Source organism: Oryzias latipes, chromosome 2 (genome assembly GCF_053564925.1).
Source record: "Oryzias latipes strain Hd-rR chromosome 2, Olatipes_Hd-rR_3.1".
NCBI classification, from domain to species: Eukaryota; Metazoa; Chordata; class Actinopteri; order Beloniformes; family Adrianichthyidae; genus Oryzias; species Oryzias latipes.
In genome coordinates this window covers 10152091-10169685 of record NC_136238.1, presented here as the reverse complement: position 1 = coordinate 10169685, position 17595 = coordinate 10152091, and the positions used below count along the sequence as shown (strand labels likewise).

The window sequence follows — 17595 nt, the reverse complement described above, 5'->3', positions numbered from 1 at the left end:
AAAGGGGACATACCAGTGGCTGATGAGGGATGATTGTTGTGGGCATACTCTATCCAGACCAGAAACGAGGACCAGTTGGCCGGATTTTGAGCGGCCAGACAGCGCAGCGCAGCCTCGAGTTCCTGGTTGGCGCGCTCCGCCTGTCTGTTAGACTGGGGGTGATGTCCAGAAGATAAACTGACCGTGGCCCCTAGAGCAGAACAAAAGGCTCTCCAGACCTGCGACACAAATTGAGGGCCACGGTCCGAAACAATGTCACTGGGAATGCCGTGGTGGCGGAATACGTTCTGGACCATGATATCGGCCATCTCTGTGGCTGTGGGTAGCTTGGGAAGAGGAATAAACTGAGCAGATTTAGAAAAACGGTCGATGACGGTGAGTATTACTGTGTTACCTTGTGAGGGGGGCAGACCAGTGACAAAGTCCATGGCGAGATGGGACCAAGGACGTTGAGGAACAGGCAGAGGATGGAGCAGACCGGCAGGAGGAGAGTGCGTGGACTTGGAACGTGCACAGACTTCGCAGGCGGTGACGAACTCCCTGACATCGCGCTCCATGGTGGGCCAGAAAAACCTCCTTCGGAGGAGTTTTAGAGTCCTTTGAATGCCCCCATGACAGGAAATGCAAGAGGTGTGCCCCCAGACCAAAACCGCAGAACGAAGCGAGGAGGGAACATAAAGGGTGTTGGCAGGAGCTGGAGGGTGATCGGGTTCTTCATTTTGGGCCTGTAGGACCCGGGTCTCAATGTCCCACGTGAGTTGACCAATAATACATGTGGGGAAATAATGGGAGAGGGTTCCTGACTGTCACTGATGCTGGAGAGACGTGAAAGTGCATCAGGTTTTATATTTCTGCTGCCAGGCCTATAAGTAATAACGAAGGAAAAACGGTCGAAAAAAAGGCACCAACGGGCCTGACGCAAATTTAAACGTTTGGCGGATCGAAGGTAAGCTAAGTTCTTATGATCCGTCCAAAAGATAAATTGTTGATCCGCACCCTCAAGCCAGTGGCGCCACTCCTCTAACGCGAGTTTTATAGCCAGAAGCTCTCGGTTACCCACGTCGTAATTACGCTCTGCAGCGGAGAGTTTGCGAGAGAAGAAGGCACAAGGTTTTAATTTGCCAGTCTCGCTCTCACGCTGGGAGAGAACCGCCCCGACCCCAGAGTCAGAGGCGTCAACCTCGACTATGAACTGGCGAAGAGGGTCGGGCTGAATGAGGATGGGAGCCGAGGTGAATAAGGCCTTGAGCTTGTCGAAAGCAGCCTGAGCCTCCTGAGTCCAAATAAAGGGGGAATTGATCGAAGTGAGTTTAGTGAGAGGGGCAGCAATGCTGCTGTAATTCCGGATAAACCGGCGGTAAAAATTGGCGAAACCGAGGAAACGTTGGAGCTGTTTTCTGGACTCAGGCGGTTCCCAATTAGCTACGGCAGAGACTTTAGCAGGATCAGGGCGGATGTTACCTGCCTCTATTATAAACCCGAGGAAAGAGATGGTGGAAACATGGAATTCACATTTTTCAGCTTTAACAAAAAGCTGGTTCTCGAGTAAACGCTCGAGTACCTGCCGGACATGGTGGGTGTGTTGGGCCTGGTCACGGGAGTAAATGAGAATGTCGTCTAAGTATACAAAAACAAAACGGTTGAGAAAATCACGAAGCACATCATTTACAAGATGTTGAAAAATGGCGGGTGCGTTAGTGAGCCCGAAAGGCATTACCAAATATTCAAAGTGTCCGAGGGGGGTGTTAAACGCCGTCTTCCATTCATCCCCCTCCCTCATACGGACGAGATGATAGGCATTACGAAGGTCCAGTTTAGTAAAGACCCGAGCCTCTTGGACGGAGTCAAGGGCGGAACTGATTAGCGGGAGTGGATACTTATTTTTAACAGTGATCTGATTAAGCTCTCGAAAATCGATGCAGGGGCGTAAGGTTTTGTCTTTCTTTTGGACAAAAAAGAACCCAGCCCCGACAGGAGAGGAGGAGGGACGTATGTGTCCGGAAGCGAGAGCTTCGTGGATGTATTTTTCCATTGCCTGCTTCTCAGGTCCTGATAAATTAAACAGACGACCCTTGGGAAGAGTAGCCCCTTTTAGAAGTTCTATGGAGCAGTCGTAAGGTCTGTGAGGTGGTAAAGCGCCAGCCCTGGCCTTACTAAAAACAGTCTTAAGGTCGTGATAGCAGGATGGTACCTTGGAAAGGTCGATGACCTCCGGAGTAGGACAGTGACTTGTGGGAACTGAAGGAATGGCGGAGCGAAGGCAATTAGCCATACAGGCAGTACTCCAGTTGGTGATGTGCCGGTTAACCCAGTCAAACTGCGGGTTATGAGCGCACAGCCAGGGAAACCCTAGGATGACCGGAGATTGGGGGGATTGAGTGACATAAAACTGCATGAATTCATGATGGTTACCAGAAGTGATGAGTTGTACGGGCTTGGTGCGGTGGGTGATGTGAGTAAGGAGTTGGCCTCCTAGTCCAGCCGCCTTGACAGGATGTTCCAACGGTTCTGTAGGAAGATTGAGCTCAGAGACCAGATGATTATCAATAAAGCTCTGTTCAGAACCAGAATCAATGAGAGCCTTGCAAACATGGGTTCTTGAAAGGTTACATAGCTTGACAGGGATGTACAAAAAGGTATTCTCAGTGGTGAGAGGAGGGTGACCCGCCCGCGGCCTGTCGTCTAGCGGGGGGTCTTGGCGTTTAAACGTAAGGTACATTGGTGAACGAGATGGCCCGACTGACCACAGTAGAAACAGGTACCTTCGTCTCTACGTCTCTGCCACTCCTCAGGTGTAAGTTTGGAGTGTCCTATTTGCATAGGTTCCTCCGGGGGTCCTCTGACCTGTTCATGAGAAACGGGATGGAGAGATTCAGTGATTGATGTCGGAGGCAGGAGTTTGACCACCGTTTTCTTTTGATAATGGGGACGCTCAGCCTGGCGTTCTCGGAGGCGAACGTCAGACCGCAAGGCCGCGGTGACGAGCTCCTCAAAAGTCTTGGCTTGGGGCTGAGAACATAAGTGATCCTTGATGGAGTCATTGAGAGATTGGTAAAACACCCCCTTAAGAGCGATGTCCGGCCAACCTGCCTCCACCGCCAGGATGCGAAAGTCAATTAAATGGTCACTCACTGATCTGCTGCGTTGCCTGAGAGCTAGTAGTCGGCGAGTAGCTTCTTCCTCCTTGCGGGGCTGGTCGAACACCAGACGAAACTCATTTATGAAACGCTCGAATGGGACCTGGTGTATGGGATTGGCAGTAAGAAAAGCCTGCGCCCATTGGAGCGCCTTACCTCTAAGAGAGTTCACGATGAGGGTTATTTTGCAGTGATCGGCATGATAATGTCGTGGAGCCTGCTGGAAAATTAGCCGACATTGTAGGAGGAAACCCCCGCATGCTTCGACGTCACCATGGAAGACCTCGGGTTGAAGCCGGATGTTTTCGTTAGCTGCGTTAGCAATAGCGGGGCCCGGACTTCCGGTGGCGGAGAAGGAGGTGCTGGCTGCGGCGATGGAAGATTGTTGCCCGGTAAGGTCCATTAGGGCATGAGATATTCCATCCAGCCGACGGAAAAGATCCTGCTGGACGGTGGCCATCTGGTTCAGTGATTCAGCTTGGCGTCCCAGGGCAATCCCCTGCTGCCTGACTGCGAAGCGGAGTCCTTCCGGGTCAGCTGGGTCTGGGCTATGGCCAGTCCGTTCTGTCATGGTCGAACACTATGGAGACCCAGATGCTGGAACCCGGAAGAAACTCAGGAGACGAGGCAGAGTCAGAAGGTTTAATCTGAGAGGGGATGCGAGTCGTGGACGAGGAGGAACGTCAGGGAAGGCGTAGACAGCCTGTGACGAGGTGGAGCGCCGAGGATGGCGAGCACAGCTTGGAGCGAGTGGTGGAGCCGAGGACGGCGTAGACAGCCTGTGACGAGGTGGAGCGCCGAGGACGGCGAGCACAGCTTGGAGCGAGTGGTGGAGCCGAGAGCGGCGTAGACACCCTGTGACGAGGAAGAACCAGCGGCACCCGTGGAGGAGCGGACCTGAAGGCGTAGAACAAGGCAAGGGAAGTACGTGGCTTAACTTGGCAAAACTAGACTTAACTAGAGACCAGGCGTAGGCACCGGAGAGATTGTAACGGACTGGCGTAGTATGCTGGGATGGATCTCCTTAAGAAGGTCTGCTGGTGATGAGGTGATGAGGTGCAGCTGGTTCCAATGAGGATTAGGGAGGAGGGAGGCAGTTGACGGCGGACCCGTGACAATTTGATTTCAATTGTGGAAATACCAAGTGCCGCAGTTCCTCAACAGACCACCAGGGAAAGGTTTCAATAAAACCCAAATTCAAAAGAATGCAATTAGAACAAAAATAAGCTTATTTATGTTCTGGCTTAAATTTTTTTATCAATGTTGCATTGTTTTCATTTATTTTAATGTAATTTTTTTATTTGATTGTTCTGATTTATGAAAACTCAAACTTTTGCATTATTCTGTTCTTGCTTTTTTTTTTTTATCTCATCAGGCCTTCTTTCTATATTCAAAATGAAACATTATTCAAAAATGTAAGTAAAGAAATTAAAGGATAATTAGCTCATTGGCAAATTGTAAAGGAATAATGCTCCATTGTGACATTGTTTTCTCAGTTTGCTGCCAATTGTGCAACAGTTTGTACATCATTAACCAGACAAAGAAAGGGGCCCCTCATGTTTAATCTTTGTCTGAAGATGTGGTGCACTGGATTACACCAGGATTATACTCTCCATATGATGAATCACAATGTAGGGAGCCAATTTGCAAATGTCTGTTTTGTTCTTTAAGACCTTCAAGGATGTCCATGTGACTTAACCGTTTCCTTAAAAAATGTTTTTCTTAAGTTAAAAAACTACAACTTTACATTTCGTTTGGATTTTTGGAACAAAAATTGAACAGTAAATAGTAAAACTTAGTGTGATGACGCTGCTTTATACTCCAATCATCTTTTAATCTTTATCATAAGCGATCTCTAGTGGTCTTTTAATTCTGATTGTGCAGTTTTTAGCCCAAATCAAAAAAACCTGTGTCGTTTTTCTAGGACATAGTTTCTGCAGGGTGGCAGAGGCTCGTTAGAAATTGGCTTTTGAGTTGTCGAGGAGGAAGCAGCTATCTTACAGCCCCTCACACCCCCAACCTAACACTAGAGGTGTGACAAAAAATGGCGAGCAGTATTGAAGCCATCCAGCTGTACAGTTCTGAGCCAGATAACAGCACAGACGAGAAAAACAAAGACATCAACAAATTCACAACAATTTGTATAAAGACATGCAATTTTATGCCTTATTTTCTTAATATATGTCCTCCATCACTCCATTTTCATTGAAGTAGGTATTTAAACAAAGAAAAAATAACACTAAAAGAAACAGTTAAATAAAAGTTGAAAAGAAAACTACACTGTTTTAAAAGACTCAACAGTAAATTTAAAAATTGGAATTGTTAAATGCATGGCCAACATTCTTTTTTATTTTTTTTAATTAAGCATCATTACACATTTTAAATACAGAAATTACAGTTTAATTGGCAAATTGGAAAGAAAGAAACAATTGGATTTTAAATCCTCAACTGGAAAAGGGTTTTCAGAGTGACCCACCAATCTGGGTATTAGCAATGAAATGGGATATGATTTAAAGGGAAAAAAAAGCAACTACTTCATCTAGTGGTCTGGCTTTTTCGTTCCTTCACAAAGGGGGAGTTCTTCTCTGTCCTTCTTGTGTGCATCCCTCATCGGTCACAAACAATATCGACAAGGGCGGCGAGATGAAAATTAATTGAAACTAGCGTGAAACTCAGCAAAAGCCTCAAGCCGAGGGCCTGAAATGATCAAGACGACTCACCGAGTGACTCACACCCACGTCCCTGCAACGACTTTGATTTTATACAGTCAGTCACACGTCCCACTGCCAGATGAATTATATAAAAACAGAGGAGGGGGGTGTGTGCCCTGCAAGCAGCATTCATCAGTGAGCACTTATTATGCATGACCTGGGAGAAAAAGGAGTAAGCTGTCAAGCAGAGGGAGCGGTATCCACTGGAAACAACATGAGAAGGGGAAAAACAATATCAGCAAAAGGCTTGATTTTCTTAAGAATCAAAATGAAATCAATCTGAAATCAAGACTCTGAAGAGGATTGCAAGAACTTACTTTTGCAGACCTTCAGCTTAAAAAAAACCCACATTAGGAGAAGATGGCAAAAAAAGGCCTTATGATTAAGATGAAGTAGACAGATGCTGGAGCATGTTTAAGACTGAAGAATGGTGAGGAGTGAAATCTGAATTGGAATGAGTGTCAGCTTAATATTCTCCTGTTCCCTGCAAACGGCTGTAATTCATTCTGGAGCAGCGGAAAGGAAACATGAAAGCTTTTTTTTTTTTCTCCCCCTCCTTTGCTTCTCCTCATCAGCCGAAGCTTTCTCGTGCCTCCTCTCGATTTCCATCGCTCATCTTTCCCCTTTTGTCTCTCCCCTCTTGTCCCCATTCAATCCATTTTCATCCCTCCCAACACTCTCCCGGTTTCCTTTACAGCCGCTTTCATTTCAGCCCCATCTCTCAATCTTCCCCCTCCCGACCTCGATTCAGAGCTCTTCAACAAACTCCGCCTTACTTCCTCCACCTGTCTGTCATCTCTGCCTGTTTCTTACAGACTTCCTTTTAGGAAATGTTCTTTCATTGGTGGGTTTTGTACTTCTTTTCCTCCCTTTTTAGCTCAGTCTTCCTTTTGGAGGCACCTTCCAACTATTCAAGCAGGCCCTCTAGGTTGTTTTCCACCACCAACTGGACAGTCTAGCTCCTTCATGGGCAAAAAGAGGCAGATCTGACTTGTAAAAAAAGTATAGTCTCATTACAACTTTTCTAATTCATCTCAAGGTCGCTTCTGCAAAAAACTTCAAAAACCACCTTTTTTTTCCATCCTAAACTATGCAAACAAGCTGCAAGTGCTTTGGATTCATCCTCAAATGAATTCTTAATTCAGAGAAAGACCCAAACGCAGCAGAAATGTGTAGCATGGCTGTAAAAAAAAACAAAAAAACCCAAAGAAAACTCTCCGGGTGTATTATACAATGCACTAGGGTACTGTCACATTTGCTCGCAGCCTCTTTTCTTTTGCAGCACAGACACCACGAAAGTATTATTTGCACTTATGGAAGGTTGCCAATCAGCTTTGAGGAAATAATGTAACAGAAAATAACATGTTATCAATATATTAGTCAAGTTTGTTGGCAAAACTGTAAAGCTTCTTTAAAGTTCAGTACTTGAGGGGCTTAAATCTGTCTATTGCGCAGTTCCCCATGAACCCTTTTACATCAGAGAAACCATGGTAACGATGACGTTTTTTCCTATTTTTCTGTGACTCCAAAATGATCTCAGTGTTTGTGTTAAGCTGCAGAAACTTGCTTCACATCAATCAGTCAATGATCTGTTAGATGAATAAGATGTAAATCTGAGTGCCATTGTGGTAGGATACATTGTTTTAGTGTGTTAGCTACGCAAGTGGAAGTATGTTTAGCAATTTTGGATTTTGGAGTCTATAGTTTTAATAATTCAACTGTGCATTGCTTTGAAAAAAAAAAAGAATCTCTTGTTTTGAGGTTTTTCGTAAGATACATGGGGAAAAGCGGTAATTACTCCCAGAGGATAAATTTATGTGCCTGCAAGCAGGTTTATGCAACGCTCAAAGAGGTTAACATTAATTGCATTATAATACAAATCATAAATACTGCAAAATGCACAGGTAATATGAACTAATAAGAACCTATGCTGTACGGCAGACAATGTTCACAAATATGTCAAAATCCATTGAAGCAAGCCGTTTAGTAATGAGGAATTTAAGTAAAACTGTATTTTGAAATTTGCTCAGAGAAAAAAAACAAAGCTTTTTCACCAGCATTGGTACTCCCATCAATGCTGGGTTCCTAAACTGGCTCTCTGCCACAAAACCTTTGAGGAACCCCTGACGGAAATAAAAGACACCCCAAGATGGGATTGTGAATGGGTGGAAGCTAGCAGGAGAGAGTTTTAACAAAGGAACAATGGGAAGTGAGGGTAGGCTTACTCCCCGCTAACAGTCCCGCTCACAGCTCAGAGGTAAATGTCTGATGAACTACTGCTGCTTTAAACAAACTATGTCCTGGAAAACCACAGTTTTTTATTTATTTAATTTTGGCTAAAAACTGCATAATCATAAACAAAAGACCACTGGGAACGCTTTGAAAATAGATCAGAAGATAACCATAGTGGGACGTCCTGTGGGACGTTAACAGGTCCGTGACATGGCTTTGTCAAGATCCAGACCTGATTTTGAGCACACAGTTTTTATCATTTATCTTTTGAAGTGATACTAACAACTTACTAAATGTTCCTTAAGCAAGTTTCTGTTCTATGTATTATAAATAGTCGGAGGACAATAAGCTTCAGTTCCTTAAAAAAGTGAGACGGCACATCTCAAAGCCACCCAACTTGTAGAAAATCCCTTTTATGTGTACTATTGTTTCCAAACATGTAAGCTAGAGCCAAGACAAGATTCTGTAACAGCACCAAACAGCTACCAGTTCTCAGCAGAGGCTGGTAAATTTGCCTTTTGGAAAGTCAAACTGTGAAGAAAACACTAAAGATAATCTCCTGCAAACGCCTTGAGTCACAAATAAACCAAATCTATATTTAGCAGGAGAATTCTAATTCCAGGCACCGTCGTGATGTCAAATCATTGATTTCCTCTTCGTGTCTTTCAGAGCACACAAAGCTCCCAGAGCTATTGTTTGTTTTGCTCTCTTCATGGCTGACAAGAAGGAAAAAGATACAGAGGAAGGGTGAAGGGGATGATAAGACGCAATAAAAGATAGTTGTATAGAGTTCCACATGATATGGCCACACGCACAGCCTTTCAGGCTAATTACTTGTGACAGGGTGAGGGCCACTTCAACTGTGGTGCACCACTGGCAACATGTCCTATTTATGCTCTAAACACACACACACACATTCACACACTTAAAAAGGGACACATGTTTTCATTAAAAATGCACAAGCAAGCACAGCTGTGTGCATGAATGCACATATGCGTTCTTACAAACACGGGAAATGAGACAATACAGTTGGTTGTGTTGACACTGCAGTTCGTCCATTGTAGCGGGCAGGGCAGCGTTTTCACCGAACGGCACGGTTCAGTTCGGGTCAGAATGCTTCTATTTAAAATGAGTTGTATGCCAACCATGCAGCAGTAGCTTCTTGATGGGCCACGGAGGTTTTCAAAATAATATAGCATCAACATGACCTTATAAAAAGGATAATGTTCAATAATTTTGGTTCATAAAACAAACTTGTAATTGCAAATACGGGTAAGTCATGAATTACTGTTTAATCAACTGTTAGACCATCCCATCAATCCTCAGTCCAATCCTGGACTAAAGGAAGGATGCCAGAAAGTGGTGCATCTCCTTCAAAACATTCAAGCATCAGTTTTGATCCAGTCACAAAGGATTTAAAGATGGTCGTCTCCATAGACAAGGTGTTTGGTTAACATAAACATTGTCTTTTCAAAATTTTTCTCTGTTTTTGAGATGAGATGTGCCTCAAATTTGGTTGCTTTTGTGGTTTCTTGCAAGGACACCAGCCTTAAGGTACGTTCACACTGACCAACGTGCATCCGAGCAAAGATGCCGATCCGATCCTCGGATCAGAATCTTTAAAAGATTTTTAAGACCAAGTATAAAACCAGAGGTGACTGTTCTTTCCAGGCAATAGCCCCCAGACTCTGGAATGCCCTCCCTCTGTCCCTTCGTGAGGCCGACACCATCGATTCTTTTAAAAGTCAACTGAAGACACTTTTATTCATATAAGCTTTAAGCTGACTGGTTTCATTGTTATTTTTATTGTTATATTTTTATTCTAAGTTTTTTTTTTTTAATTTAGTTTTGCTTTACATCAGATTTAATTGATTGTTTTTCTGCTTTCACTGTATTGTATGTTTTTTATTGTTCAGCGCTTTGTGATTTTATCTGTGAAAGGCGCTATATAAATAAAGCTTACTTACTTACTTACTACTTCAACACACAAATAAGCGCATTTCGGGTTCCCACTTTCAAAAATTCCGCATTCACGTGTTGCTACGACTTTATGGGGCTTTATGTACAAAATGCATGGCTATTTAACATGTGTTAAAAAGTTAAACCAGGTTGAACTTTGACCAATCAGGGAGTCGGATTTATTAGTGATGTATGGATGGTGTCCCTTTTCATCAGGGAAGTGCCAACCAATTGAAGATTGACTATGGAGAAGAAATGAATAATTAGCCAGAGTTATATGTCACCAAGTTTTTCATATATCGAATAGAGCTGTGAAAGAAAAAGCCTCGAGCAAGATTACAGGGATCTGCCCCGTTTTGACATTTCACACAAAGCCTTTTCCAACTGTAAGTGGTAGACATGCACTAGTGGAGAGTAACAAAAGAACACGAAGAAGACGCCATCCCTGCTTGTCCAGTGTTCAGGAACATACCCGGTGGGAACATAGCATTGCAGCTGAGAACAATATTGTGGTAAAAAATGAATTCGTTGTGTGACGGTACTGCAGGTAGCCTTTGAAACACATCGTTTTAGATTCTGAGCCCTTTTTTTCTTGTGACTTTTAAACTAATTACTGACACGGATTTGGAATTTTCAAATAAAGTTAAACAATGCGGGAATTAACGACAATCCATTAATAATGAACCTCACCTGTAGCCATGGACACGTGCCATGCATTTAACATTGTTAAGCTCCAATCATATTTAGGATTTTTGTGGATTTATAGTATTTTCTCCTACATATTTTGTGCCAGCGATTAAAACAGTGATAAATAAATAAATAAAGCTACAAAACAAAAGTATGTCTTTGTGATCTGTAATTGACAACACTTACCAAAAACTATCTTCCTGGGTTAATTGTGAGTTCTTTTTAGAGTTGTCAGTTTGCGCTTTATAATAGCAAATAAAATAAATAATATAGTTCAATCTCATTGTTTCATATTTTTAATCATGGAGTTGTTTAATTTAATGCACAGTACAAAAGACATTGGTGGCAACTTTTAATGAATCATTGAAAAAAATGTTTTCTAAGTCAATTTGTTCTAGAAATTTCACAAAATAATGTGTTTATAACAAAAAAAAACTGGTTTGTATACAGAGTTTGTCAGTAATTAAAACAAATACTGTTTTGTTGTATTTTTTAATAAAGGCGGGTAAACTCAGCATAACGAACGTTAGAAAAAGGAAACGATGTAGGGTTATTAAAAACAAAAGTTAACTTGTTTTCAGTGTTGACAAATGGTGACACATCTTGGCCAGTTAAGCTGTAATCTGTGGCTACCAAAATAAAAGTTTGTCCAAACAAAACTCATAAAACTGTTTTTTTGCGCTGGTCAAAATTACGTTTTTTTTGTACACTTTTGCAGTCCCATAGTGTCTTTATTACTGTTGCTTTATTGCTTTGTACATGGTTTATGTCATGTAACTGTTTATTTTATTTTTCTTTATTTCTGTACTTGTTCCTAAAAATTAAAAGCTAAAAAACAGTTTGTGGAAAAGAAAAAAAACCTCATGGAACAGATGTAATTTTGATATACTAAAACTTTATTAAAACTATAATTAAAAAAATGTGTTAATGGTTAATTCAATACGCTAAAAAAAATGAACGGTTTTTGTCATATTTTAAAATAATAACAATTTTTCATATAATAGCCTGGATTGTTTGATTTTTTTATACCTGAAAAAGGTTAACTGGTTTAGCACCCCACACTTAATCAACCTGTTATTGCAATCCTTACATTTTTCGGCACCGAATAACTGCAAATTATTGTTACAGGGTTCTCTTTTGAACATTTTTATGCCAAAAAGCGTGACCACGGATGGCTCCGTTTTATTCTGGTTGACAATTTTATGCTTCATACTTCGGTTCAACCACCAGTTGTCACCGTCATCTGCGCCGTGGACAGAACCACATGTGCTGTAACAGAGATAAAATGCTCGGCTATCTTCCTTCTCCAACACACACAGACACACACCGTGTGGAGTCGTGCCAAGTCCTGGGGCACACTCATCCCAGTCTTTTAATTAGATGTGTGTTTTTTACAGATTAATCTGAAGAAGAGGACACTGTCTGCCCACCACAGTGTTTCTATGTCTGCTTCAAGACCATGTAAAAGTCGTTTTTAATGACCTGTGACTTATTCACTCAGTTTTTTTAATTATTTGCCCCCGTTCATAATAGAGTTCATGGCACAACCACGTATGTACAAACAGAACATCTAAAGTCATCTTCAAGGTCATCTTTGAGCTGCCTTCTTTGAAGCTAAAGGCTTTTTAGCAATTATCCCCATGGAGACGAGGACTGTCGAGGCCATGGGACTGAGATCACGTCAGCTTGTCTGTTTTGCATGGTTCTTCGTGAATATGGCTCAACTGTAATCCTTGCTTTTCCTTTATGAAATGAACCTAACCATTCAAACTGAAAAAAATATACACAATACTTGCTGACTATGACAATCAAAATGGTAACATGTCATGGACAAGATCGTCTATGCCACAGAGATTACTGACCTTACATCCTGCAGTCTTTGGGATGACGCGATGATGTCCAGAGTCGGCCGTCCTTTAATGCATTTCAATCAAAAACTTCACAGTTTTCATTTTTTCTTCAGATGTTCCAGCGTTTGCCGTTTCTTGATGCGGCTCCACCTTCCTATTAAAACAAAACGTAAAGAACTAAAAACGGTTTTAACTTAACAGAATTAAACTAAATAAATCTTGAAATAAACCAAAAAACAAAAACAAGATTGTACTGAGTTGTAATACTTTTCTCTCATTTTTCCAAAGATAATTCAGATGAAAACTACCGTATTTTGCGGACTATAAGTCGCTGCGGAGTATAAGTCACATCAGCCCAAAAATGCATTATAAAATAGAAAAAAAACACAGAAAAGTCGCAAAAAAGGGCGACTTATAGTCCGGAAAATACGGTATATGAAAAGTACACCTGTACAATCTAGTTTAATCTAATACTGCTGTACTTCATAAAAATGTTATCTTCAACCCTAAGCAATGCGATTCTGACATGTATGATTCTTTTATGCTACAGATGCTTGTATCAGACACGATGTTCCGACTTTTTATGAACACATTCATCCTTCCGTTTAAGTTTTGCTTCTACACTTTTTTTGTAAATGACATACTAAAACGGAAAGGAAACTGCATTTCAGTTTTGGGTAGAAAAGAACGGAAAAAAAGAGTTTTGCTTTTTCCATTGCTCAAACAGAAGCTGTCAAAGTGGAGGAAATAAAATAAAAAATAAAAATTTAACAGCAGGTGACAGAGTCATTATCAGGAATCAGGTTGACGAATGGTCAATTCAATGGAAAATGAAAAAAGGACAAAACCTGAAACAGTTGACAACCCTACCATGAGTGACCAGCTGGCCAAAATGTTTCCAAAAATAACCATAAGAGGACATTCTTGAGAAGAAAAAAAATACTAAAGAACTGCAGTCTCCATTTAACAATCTTAAATCCACAAATGAGATTCAAGGACAATATTTAAGCATGAAAAAGTACCATTAGGGCATCTTACATGAAAGACAACTTGACTATCTCTTAAGCTTTGTGATGCATCAAGAATAAAACATAGGGGTGGTACTGTGATGGCCTGGGACTGCTTTGTGCTTTTAAGACCTCGAAGACTTGTCATAATCAGTGGAACCTTGAGGAATGTTTGCATACACGCTTGTAACCTTAAAGCTTTCATCTCAAATGGCTCGAAAAAGCAGGTATAAGTTCTCGCAGTGGCCTAGTCTCTTTTGCAATGTCCTTTTATTTCCCAGACTGAATCTGATCTGAAAGATTTTTTTCTTCGAAGGAAACGCGGGTGTGACATGCCTTGTAAAGAAAAATAGCTCAGTTTTGTGTGGTCAAAGCTTCAAGCAGAACAAAGTGTGCACCTATACATTCTGTCTTGTTTTTTTTTGTTTTTTTTCTTTAGTAAGTACCAACATCAGATCCAGCTGACTATGTGTATAAAATAAATGAAATGAAATGCTGTTCTTAAATAGCTCTGATTCTGTCCAAACTCCCACTCCACCCACGTTGATGCACACAGTCTCTTTTAGATCCTTAAAGACGTTGTCTGCTGTCTTCCCTGTGTCCAACCACTTTCAACAAAAATCCCACCAAACACCATCTGCTATGTTACAGATGACCAGATTTCCAAAGAGCCTGGAGACCCTGATACCAAAGAGCTGAGAGTTTGAAGACGTGAGCGCTGTGGAGGGACTCTACACATCTTTAGGTCTTGTCTTGATTAGCAGCTATAATTGGCTAATTGAAGGACCTTTTCGAAGTCATACCCAAAAAAATAGGACAAATTCATCAAGTCCATCTTCTGCCTCTTGCCTTAAGACACATGTCATCCTCCTTTTAAGTAAAGTGGGTAAATTAAATGAAGAATAAAATTGAACAAAAAAGGGATTTGTTATTCTGACTGGAATCTCTGAAACTGTGAAAACCAAAACACGATTTTTTTTTTCATAAAAGAAAATCAAAGAATGCTGTCAATTGAAACCTTTAGGCAAAATGGAAGATTCAATTTGCTCCAGCCTTAGATTTCAAAATATTTTTTTTAAACCATCATTAACTAAAGCGTTTAACCCCTGAGGTCTCAGCCTTTATATGTCTATTCCCTTGAGCTTTTATATATGCGATATATAACAATAGCCTTGTGATGTAACATTAAAAAGAAGTCACTTTCTTTTTTAATAAACATAGAATTTCAGTGATTCAATTTTTTTCCCTTTTTTGCCTGCAAGTTAACACAAGCTGTTGAGTTACCATAGCTCAAAAGGATGTCAAGGCGTTTTCTGGGTCAGTTCATGTTTGTCCTCCAAGAGTGCAGTAGGACTTTAGACCTTCTTTTTCCTGACATCTACTGAATAATAGCCATAGGGAATCTTTTGAACCTTTTATAGTCTGAGGTCTTAAGCATTTTTTACTGTTTTAGAATTTGCTCCAATAATTTATCTATTTTTTTGTGGCAATGCTTAAGAATTTATTTTTCTATATTGCACAACAATTCCTCTGTAAACCTGAAACTGTAAAAAACAACTCAATTCAGAATATTCAATTTTCTCTTTTATTTTTTTTTTTGGCTAGAACTTTAAACATTGAGAAGAGTTTTTGTGTTTTACAACAAAAGTTAAAAAGGTGCACAGACAAAATAAACATGTATAAATCCAGAAAGGTCAAAACAGATTGAAAAAATTAGTAAAAAATGTAATAAAAACAAACAAAAAAAGAAAATCAGGCCAACTTCCACTAAACACATAAAATATTTCATGGACTCCTGGGGCCTCATTTATAAAACTTTGCGTAGGATTTGCGTCAGAAGTGGCGTACGGATGAAACATAGGACGTGCGTACGCACAGAAATATTCTGATTTATAAAATCGTGCGCACGCACATCCTACGCATCTTTCCCTTGATAAATCACAACCAATTTTAAATGCAGCGCATCTTTTGCGGCTTCATGACACGCCCATAGTTGCCCTTAAATAGTCCGCAAAACGCCCACAAATTAATATTCATGGCTTGCGAAATCATGGCAAACACAGAGAGGAAATCAAAAAAACGTAACTTCACTCAATGTGAAGTTGAAGTTATCGTTGGCGAGGTGGAAAAGAGGAGAAAATGTTGTTTGGAGGGAACAGGTTGGGCATTACTAATGCCAAAAAGGCACGTGAGTGGCAAACGGCGGCAGACGCCGTAAATGCTGTAGCCTCACAACCTCGGACCCTGGCCGAAATAAAAAAGAAATGGTCGGACATCAAAGTCGAGGCAAAAAATCGTCTAGTGCTCCATCGGGGGGGGGGGGGGGGGGGGGGGGGGGGGGGGCAGATGCACCGGGTGACACGCGTGGTTCCTCCGAGTGCTCTTCTGTAAAGCTGGCCCAAAAGCCCGCAGAGGTCCAAGGGGACGGTTTGAAGAAGTTGGAACCGGCTCATAAGCCACTCATCCTCGTTTGCAAGTCTTCTTGCTGTCTATCAGTTTTGTACATTATTTCGTTCTGTTAACTATATTATTTATTAGGATGAATTGCACAACATGCCAATATTGCAGAACATATTCACTTTTCTTTCTGCAAATAAGTGTTCATTTGAATTTCTGTTGTAATTTTCGTTTGATTTTTTTTTTCTTTGTTTCACTGCTGATCGATCAAACGGGTGTTTGTAGGCTGTTAATTGTAAGACTTGCTTTGTGAAGTCTTCATGTTATTTATGAGAGGCAGTATTGTCATTTTCACTTTCACGTGTTTCTTCCATCTGCCGACGGCGTCGCCGTTTCACATTTCACCCGTTTTTGTGCGTACGCCTGGGTCAGAGCTTGTGTGGAGGACCGCACATTTTCCCGTCAAGTTTGCTTTTTATAAATCTCAACTATTGCGTAGAGAGTGGCGTACGCCTTCTTTTGTGCGTACGCAACGTTTATAAATGAGGCCCCTGGTGTCCAGCATGTTTTTTAACCAACCCACCATTGATGTTCCTTATTGGCCTTCGAGGCCTGGATTTTGACACCCCTGTTATTGTAATTATGTGTCATACCTCTGATATGTTTTTGTTTTTGTTTTGAACCAAAAATTTCAAAACTAATAACCTTTTTGAAACGTTAAATTTGGATCGAAAATGATACTAATGGCATCATTCCGACATCATCTTCAACGACCGAAATAAATAATAAACGCATCGTTGAGTTCAGAGAGTACAAAGGGATAAGGACTGATTGTGGCGATTGTCCTCTAGTGTCACAGACATTCCAGCATTACACCTGGAAGAGGGTGAGATTACTGTTGCACTAGAAGCAGACGTCCTGCAGTGTAAAGGTGGGGTAACATAGAGCAACATAGTACTGTAGCAGCTGAAACAGTAAATTGTTTGAATTGAGTAATGTTTTAACACTAAATGTAATTTTTCTTTTAAGTCTGAAGACTTTATGTTAAATTCCTTTGGCATAAACAGATAAAATGTGTGTATTAGTCAGGAAAACTGCACAGTGACCCCACTCCCACACAATCTGCCCACAAGCAGGATGCTGTTTTTCAACACACTAAAATACAAAATGTGACAATACAACAAACTACAAACATGACATGATCACCTACTGAATGCCCAACGAGGACGGGGGGCGTTACAATTTTTTGCATTCTTTTTTAAACCGACTTTAAATAAAAGTGTAAATGTGTTGATTTAAACATACCTGTAGAGGACAAATATTCATCAAATAATTCATCAAAAATAGTCACATTCACTTTGTTGACAATTTTTCTGAGTTTGCCAGTAGCATAGGCTTTTTACAATGACATTTGAATGACACAGACCCCCCCGCCCCAATAATATAGTTTTTAGTCAAAATTTTACGTGAATAACTCAAAATTTTGCAAGATTTGACATTTTTTGGTTTAAAACAAGTTATGACACAACTGTGATAAAATGCTAATAAATGTTCTCCTTTTTTTAGATGTTTGTCATTTTGTTTTGACCTTGTCTAAGCTGTGTTGGAATTTTTT

At 41.0% G+C, this 17595-nt stretch overlaps 1 long non-coding RNA gene across 1 annotated transcript in view; it reads right to left on the bottom strand.

Moving 5' to 3' along the window:
• Positions 1-17595, bottom strand: part of LOC144984175 (uncharacterized) — a 421174-nt gene that overhangs the window by 396280 nt on the left and 7299 nt on the right. The window contains exon 2 of the long non-coding RNA XR_013647866.1: positions 12589-12730. This is a non-coding gene — a long non-coding RNA (uncharacterized LOC144984175). The remainder of the gene's footprint in view (positions 1-12588; positions 12731-17595) is intronic.